Below are 7,464 nucleotides of genomic sequence, written 5' to 3'. Positions count from 1 at the left end.
ATCAACAAAATGCAGCTTAACCTTACAATGGAATACTATGCAGCCATAAAAGGAACCAGGTCCTGACACCCCCTACGACATGTTTGGACCTGGAAAACATTATGCTCAGTGAAAGGAGCCAGACACAAAAGGCCACATGCTGTATGATTCTATTTATGTGAAATGTCCAGAACAGGCAAATCCACAGAGACCAAAAATTGTGGTTGCCAAGGGGAGGGTGGGGGTGGGAAGTGACTGCTTTATGAATATAAGGCCTCCTTTGTGGCTGTCAAAAATGTTTTGGAACTAGATAGAGGTGATGGTTGCCCAGCATTGTAAATATACTAAATGCCACTGAATTATGTAATTTAAGATGGTTACCTGTATGTTACATGAATTTCACCCCAATAAAAAACAAAACTGAAAAACCCTTATACTCCTGCTTCATTCATGACAGTGTATCATAAACATCTTTCCATATTAATAGATACTTTGTGCTAGTTGTTTTAATGGTTCCATTAAATGCAACCATTTAATGGTTCCCCTTAGTATAATGAGTCCATTACAGTACTGTGTAGAATGTAATTTAGTTAACCATCCCACATTGTTGAATATTTAGGTTGTTACCCAATTTTTATTATTACAAAAAGCACATAACAGGCATAAGTTAGATATAAATAAAGAAATTCTAATATAAAAAAGTAAAAGAGTGGAAAAAAACAAAATGTTTTGAATATGAATCTTTTTTTTTTTTAACAGTTCAGGCATTTAATTAGGTTCTTCGTAATTAATGTAGACACCAGTTTGTGAGGATAAACCCCATCTGTGAGAGCAAACACAGAGCGGAGGTAGCCCTGGAGCTGAGGAGCAGCTTTGATTTTCCGCAGTTTGCGAGTCCATGGCTTTCTGATCAATGTTGCGCTGCTCTGTAATCTCGTGTTTCTCTTTCTCTGTGTTGAAGATCCTGGTGTTTGGGCTTATGGAGCTTCTTCTTCTTGAAGTAAGCAGCAGTGAGATGTTTGGGGATTTTCACACCACTGATATCAATTTTGGTGGAGGTGGCAATGACAGATTTCTGGTGTGTTCTATGCAGAGGAACTCGATCGAGGGACAGAGGTCTGGTCACATGTAGCCACTGCTCAGGTGCTTCAGGAAAACCACTCTCTTGTCTCTGTGGCGCCCAGTGAGGATGATCAGAATGGTCCCGGGAGTGATGCTGGCCCCAGGTTTTCTCACCTGCTGACTGAAGGGCTTCTTGCCGTGGCTCAGCAGCTTTCGAGGCATGTCTTCAGTAGGATAGTATCCAGGCATTTTGCGAAGTTTAACCATTCAGGTGTCACCATTCTTGTCGCCAACAACTGGTTTTGTGACAGTAGCAAGAACTTTCTCCTTCTTTTTCTTTTCAATCCTCCCTTTAGCTGCTGAGTACTGCCTCTTGTACATGGCCTTTCAGGAATACATAGCTGATTGGAATACCTGCCGATTCCTCTGAGCAGGACAGGGTTTCAGCTGCAGTGGGGCTTCCCCTTCTCAGGTGTTTGGGCCTTGAGGTTCGCCTTCTTAACCTGCCCCCAGCAGCAGCCTGCTTGGCTTCAGGTTTCTTCTCCTTGGTGTCCGGCTTCTCAGCTTTTTCACCCGCCATCTTGCAAGTTGGGGAAAAAAAAGCTAAATATGAATCTTGACCATTCCATCTCCCACCCCCCCAAAAACCTCACAGGGCACCAAAATTGTTAACACAAAAGAAAAACCCAAAATGATTTTTAACTTCTTTTTATTATTTTAAGTTTATATCTTGACTCATTCCTTGCATAAATAATGTTGGTATTATAAAAAGAAAACGACCAGCATTTTTTGAAACAATAAAAAAGAACATGCAGAATGTTAAAATCCCTCCAACCTCCCCCAGATGACCATTATTAAACATTGTTTCTATGTCTCCTGACTTCTTCCCCCCACCTTTTTCTGCTGCCCCCCCCCCCCCACCGCTGCCCCGCACACTCGAATTCAAGCCATTGTTTCTCAGTCTAGTTGTATAGGACCCAGCTCCCTGGCCCCTGCTGGTGTGATGAGCCTTGCCCTCCCCCTAGCTCAGGCAGTCGGTTGCCAGTCATCAGTGGGCCGCTCACAACAGCTCTAGCTGGCTGCCGGCCACTCACGCTGGCCACTCACAATGGCCACCGGCCGCTCCTGGCAGCACACGGCAGCGCACCGGCGACCTTGGTGTTAGGAGCACGGCACTCCAACCATGTGAGCCACCGGGCTGGCCCTCTCCTGACTTCTTAATACTGACATTTAGTACTAGAATCTTCCCTTTTTGTTAGTTACTTCATCCCATGTCACCATTTGTCATTCTGCTTTTGACAGGAGGAACTAAATACAAAAGCATTAAGGAGGCAAACTGACAGAACCTAGGGCACACCTGTCAGTTTTCTGGGGCTGTCATAACAAATTACCACAAACCGGTGGCTTAACACAACAGAAATTTATTCCCTCAGAGGTCTGCAGGCCAGAGGTCCGAAATCCAGGGGCACTAAATGACCAGGATTGTCAGGCTGGTGAAAAATAATCTTACTTTATGTGGCTTACAGAAGACAAGAATCATCTGAAATATAAGGATGCAGGAAATTTGAAAGAGGATGGAAAGAAACATACTACACAAATGTTAACCAAAAGGAAGCAGATGTGGCCACTTAACAATTTTATTAATATATTAATAAAGAAATCTTATAGGCAAAGTTTACTGGAGACACAGAAGGTCGCATAACAATAGGTTTTCACCTTCTCAGTAGAAGGTTGTGTACACCTAATAACATAGCCACAAAATATTTAAATTCTAGTCATAAACCTTACTATCCTATTTATGAAATTACAACAGCCACTTATAAAGGGGCCTTTGGTTAATATTGGGGCATAGTTACAAACTAACTTAAACTTCCTGAAACCTTTAAAAGAGCATCTATAACTTTTTTTTATTGGTTTATTAATTCATTCATCTGATTTTGTTTGTTTTTTAGATTTTATTGGGGAAGGGCAATAGGACTTTATTGGGGAACAGTGTGTACTTCCAGGACTTTTTTCCAAGTCAAGTTGTTGTCCTTTCAATCTTAGTTGTGGAGGGCGCAGCTCAGCTCCAGGTCCAGTTGCTGTTGCTAGTTGCATGGGGCACAGCCCACCATCCCTTGCGGGAGTCGAGGAATTGAACTGGCAACCTTGTGGTTGAGAGCCCACTGGCCCATGTGGGAATCGAACCGGTAGCCTTCGGAGTTCGGAGCATGGAGCTCTAACCACCTGAGCCACCGGGCTGGCCCAGCATCTATAACTTTTAATATAGCTGATTGTATTTTCAGCCCTTCAAATGTACAACAGCAGCAGCAACTTTCCCCAGAAACCTGTATAGTCCTGGCACCTGTGCCTGCCCATCGGGGTCCAAGGCACATGGCTACTGCCTACGGTCCTGCCACCGGCCATGATGCCACCAGCGCCAGAGGGATCTACACAAACCTTCCACAGGCTGCCTGGCCCTCAGTGACAGGGGCTCTGAACACTGGCTCCCTCTCAGCGCCTTCCCTGTCCCTCCTTCCTGCCCCTCAAGCACTTGGCTCCAACACAGAGGCCTCCTTGCTGTGCTTGGGGGCCACCAGGCACACTCTAGGCCCTGGTCCCTAGCACTGCTCTCCCTCTTCTTGGACCACTCCCCGCCCCCCCATATCTCCATGACTCAGGTCCCTCACCCCCTCAAGTCTCACTGAAAGGTTAGGTCCAGGCCAGGCCTTCCCTGACCACCCCTGGCTTTGCTTCTCCACACAGCACTATTACCTTCTACAAACCACGCAGTTTACGTATGGCTGCTGTTCTTACCAGGATGCTCATGGCAGAGGCTGCCCGTGAAAGATGCAAAGGACACATGTACGCACGAGTGAAATCAAATGTGAAAATGTGCTGGATCTCAAAACCTGATTTTTCATCAAACTCGCCTTCCTACCTCTTCCACTTAAAATCATAAACCTAAACACTTTATTGAGTAGCATCTGAACTCAATCTGAGATGACATTCTGAACTCTAAACACTGTGTGACTCACTTTTGCAACTTGAATGAGGTATGGACACACAGCAGACAGCCACAAGTCATTGCAGTCTGCTGAATGCCCACCTGTGTAGCACCTGGGGGACCATCACCACATCCAAAGCCGTGTGTCCTCTGTCTGCCCAGTCCTCACTCTCAGAGGACCACAGACAGCTTCTTGCTGGTTCTAGAAGAAGTGCTGCTTTCAAGGACCTGGACATTCCAGTTGCTGAGCCCCAGAGCCTGGGATGGGGGTGGGGGGACCAGGACTGACTTGTCCACCTGGGTCCTTCTTTGTGACAGGGACCCCACCTCACAAAGGCACGGGTCTCACAGCACAAGTTCTTCCACCCGTCACAAGACTCAGATCATCTCTTTGCTCTCATTCGAATCAAGTGAGGATGACGAAGGAAGAGGAGGGAGGGAGGGAGAGTGAGGGAACAGACACAGTGGCAGGCCAGATAGGAGGGGAAGTGATGTCAGGGGACATGGAGAAACCTGGGTCTCATCATCCAAGGATCTGAGGGGCTGAAGGGGAGGGGAGGACAGGGCATGAGCTGCAAGTCTGGGAAGTGGCCAGAGGGGGAGAACCACAAGGCTGTGTAGGAATTAGTTATGAGAAAGTATGAGGTCCAGGGAGTGGGTGGCTGGCCAAGGGGAGAAGGGCAGGACCACTGCCGGGGACAGGAAGTCCAGCAGCTCGGATTGTGAAATCACCAAGAACTATGGCAGGAGCAGTTGGGGAAGGAGACAAGGATCCAGGAGTAACGTCTTGAGGAAATGAGGGGAGACACCCAAGGCGAGGTCTGACAGTATGAGATTCAAAGCTGGGGCTTTCTTGGTGGAGAAGAGATGGGTCTGGAAGTACCACGGAGGGGACAAGGGAGCTCCCCTCTGCCCAGGTGTAGTGGCCCAAGAAGAGTGGAGAGAAGAGCAGACCCAAGGGTCTGTGGGGGAGGAGGCATCCAGGCAGACAGGGGCTGCTGGAAGGTGGGGGGATGTGACTTCCCAAATGCAGGGAGGTGTCAGCACTCAGATTTTGGTGGAAGATGTTGACAACACCCCGATCACGGGAAGTGCCGTCACTCATCAGGTGTCAGGGTGCTATTCTCGCTGGACAGTCTCAGGTGGCTGAGGGAAGGTGTGGTGGTCCTATAGCCTGAGGGTGGAAGAGCCCCCTTGGCCACGGGAGTGGGGACTGCACTCGAGCCTCGAAGGGTGTCATGGCCTCTGCCTGGGCCCCAGGAATCTGGCCCCCTCATCCTGCATCCTGGATTCCTTGGGCCCTGGCCTCTGCCACTCTACGATTCCAGCTGACACTGGTGAACACTCAGCACCCAGTTCCCCCTCTCCAGGAGGGATCCTGCAACATTCCAGCCTGGTTTTGACAACTCTGGTCCCAGCTGCCCACGCCACAGGCTGCTGCCTCTTAGCCAGACGGGAGATAACAGATTCTAAGGAAGGTGTGGGGAGGTGGGGGCAGGTGGTAGTCTCCAATGCCTGGAGTTTATGTGCCAGTGGAATGTTGAGGAGACAGGGAAATGTAGTGCCACCCCATGTCAGAGGTTGGGAGGAAGGTGTGCAAAGACAGCACTTGGCAGGCCCCTCAGGGACATTGGCTGGATATTGTGTGGAGTGCTGGCACGGTGGCCAGATGTAAGGACACCAGCCCAAGCTTGGGGCCCTGTCTGGCCTGGAAGATACATCTGTCTTTCCCCACAGACTTTCCTGACTCAGCCCTCCCGACCCAACTCCCCTCCATGGCCAACAGTGGGCCCTGGAGATGCCCCTGGGTCACCAACCATCTGGGGTTTGCCCCACTCAGGCCTGGAGGACAGACAGCAGGCCTTCGATGGTTCCCTAAAAGCACCTCATCAGATGGAAAGACAGAGCTCAAAGTCACCGAGCCTCTGAAAATGCTGGAGGAAGACAGGGAGGAAGGGGTAGTGGGAGGGAAAGGCCACTCTTCCTGGGTCCAGGGCTTGGTCCATCAGTTATTCTGGTTACTACTGCTGCAGAACAAACAAGCCCAAAATGTCATAGTAAAAACTGTCCTATTCTGTGGACTGAGAGTTGGAACAGAGCAGGGGCAGCTGAGAAGGTGTGAAGTGGGTGGCTGGGCAGCTGCAGGCTGGGGTCATCCAGGGGTGTGTCACTCACGTGTCTGGCAGCTGAGACCTCAACAGGGATGCCAGCTGCCATGGTTATACCAAGCCTCTCAGGGCCACATTTGGATCCCTCACAGGGTGGCATCTGGGTTCTGAGAGTGGCCCAAGGGTGCAAGGTGGACATATGGCATTTTTCAGATCCAGCCTCAGAAATACTAGTGCCCCTGTGCTTTCTGGTCATTGTTGTCACAGTCTTATCAAGGACACTCCATAAGGGCACGTGGAGTGGAAAAGACTCTTGTGTCCATCTTTGGAAAATGCACTCTGCTCACCAGTGTCTCAGAACCATTTCCCCACTGCAGCCCAGAACACTCCTACAGACCCAAGAGCCCCGTGGGACCCACCAAAGACTAAGTCCAGATGTGAAAGCCAGAGAGCAGAGGGATGGCGGCCTGGAGACACACACAGTGGGGGTGCAGCCCTGGGGGAAAGACACTTGGGGGTGTAGGTGATGAGCCTGGGGAAGGAGACAAGGAACCAGGAGTAACGCCTTGAGGAAATGAGGGGAGACCCCCAGGGTCCTGTGACCTAGAGGGCTCCTTTCTGGGGCTGGGACTGCGGGGCCCCGACACCGGACTCTGGAGATTTTGAGGGGGAGGCACTCCTCCCTCTCTGGAAGATATGTGAGGATGAGCGTAGGGAGCATGCCGAGGGCGGAGTACAGGCAGCTCCTCCCTGCCTCAGTCTCCCCCCTGCTCAATCCTCTCCCTCCGGCTTCCGCTTCCGCTTCCAGGACGGTGACAGCTGTAGCTGACATATACCCAGTTCCACGCACTTCCAAAGTGGGATCTCATTCATCCTTCCAATAACCCCGGGATAAACAAAGATAACCTATTGTAAGGTGAGGAAACAGGTACATCTGACAACTGTGAGGGAAAGAATGGTCAGGAACATGGTTCCTCAGGCCTGTCCTTCCAGTCCGAAGCCCCAGCCTGTCTGGTCTCCGCCGGAGGCTGGGGGCGGGCCAGAGCCCACCCAGACCGTGCGTGGCCCGGCGCCCCCGCCCTCGCGGGGCTCGGAAGGCTCAGTTTGCGGTGACGATTCCTTGCGGAGGGAGGAGGCCCCGGTGGCCACTGGGGGCGCTCGCGGGCGGGAATGGGGGCAGAGTGGTGGCTCCACGGTCGGGGGCATCCGAGCGGCCCTCGCGCCGGACCACCCAGTGCCGCCAGGACTTTCTGTGCTGGTAGGGTCCCCTCCGCAGATCCTGCCCGACCCCTGCGGCTTTCCAGCGCCTACCCCCTAATCCACAAGCCC

At 51.0% G+C, this 7,464-nt stretch overlaps 1 pseudogene; it reads right to left on the bottom strand.

Annotated features, from left to right (window-relative positions):
• Positions 1-689: 689 nt before the first annotated feature.
• On the bottom strand, positions 690-1,621 carry LOC109434845 (large ribosomal subunit protein eL6 pseudogene; annotated as a pseudogene).
• Positions 1,622-7,464: the final 5,843 nt, after the last annotated feature.

The sequence above is a fragment of the Rhinolophus sinicus genome, chromosome 14, assembly GCF_057876585.1.
Source record: "Rhinolophus sinicus isolate RSI-liver-muscle chromosome 14, RSI-T2T, whole genome shotgun sequence".
In the NCBI taxonomy this organism is placed as follows: Eukaryota; Metazoa; Chordata; class Mammalia; order Chiroptera; family Rhinolophidae; genus Rhinolophus; species Rhinolophus sinicus.
This window is presented reverse-complemented; position numbering and strand designations above follow the sequence as displayed.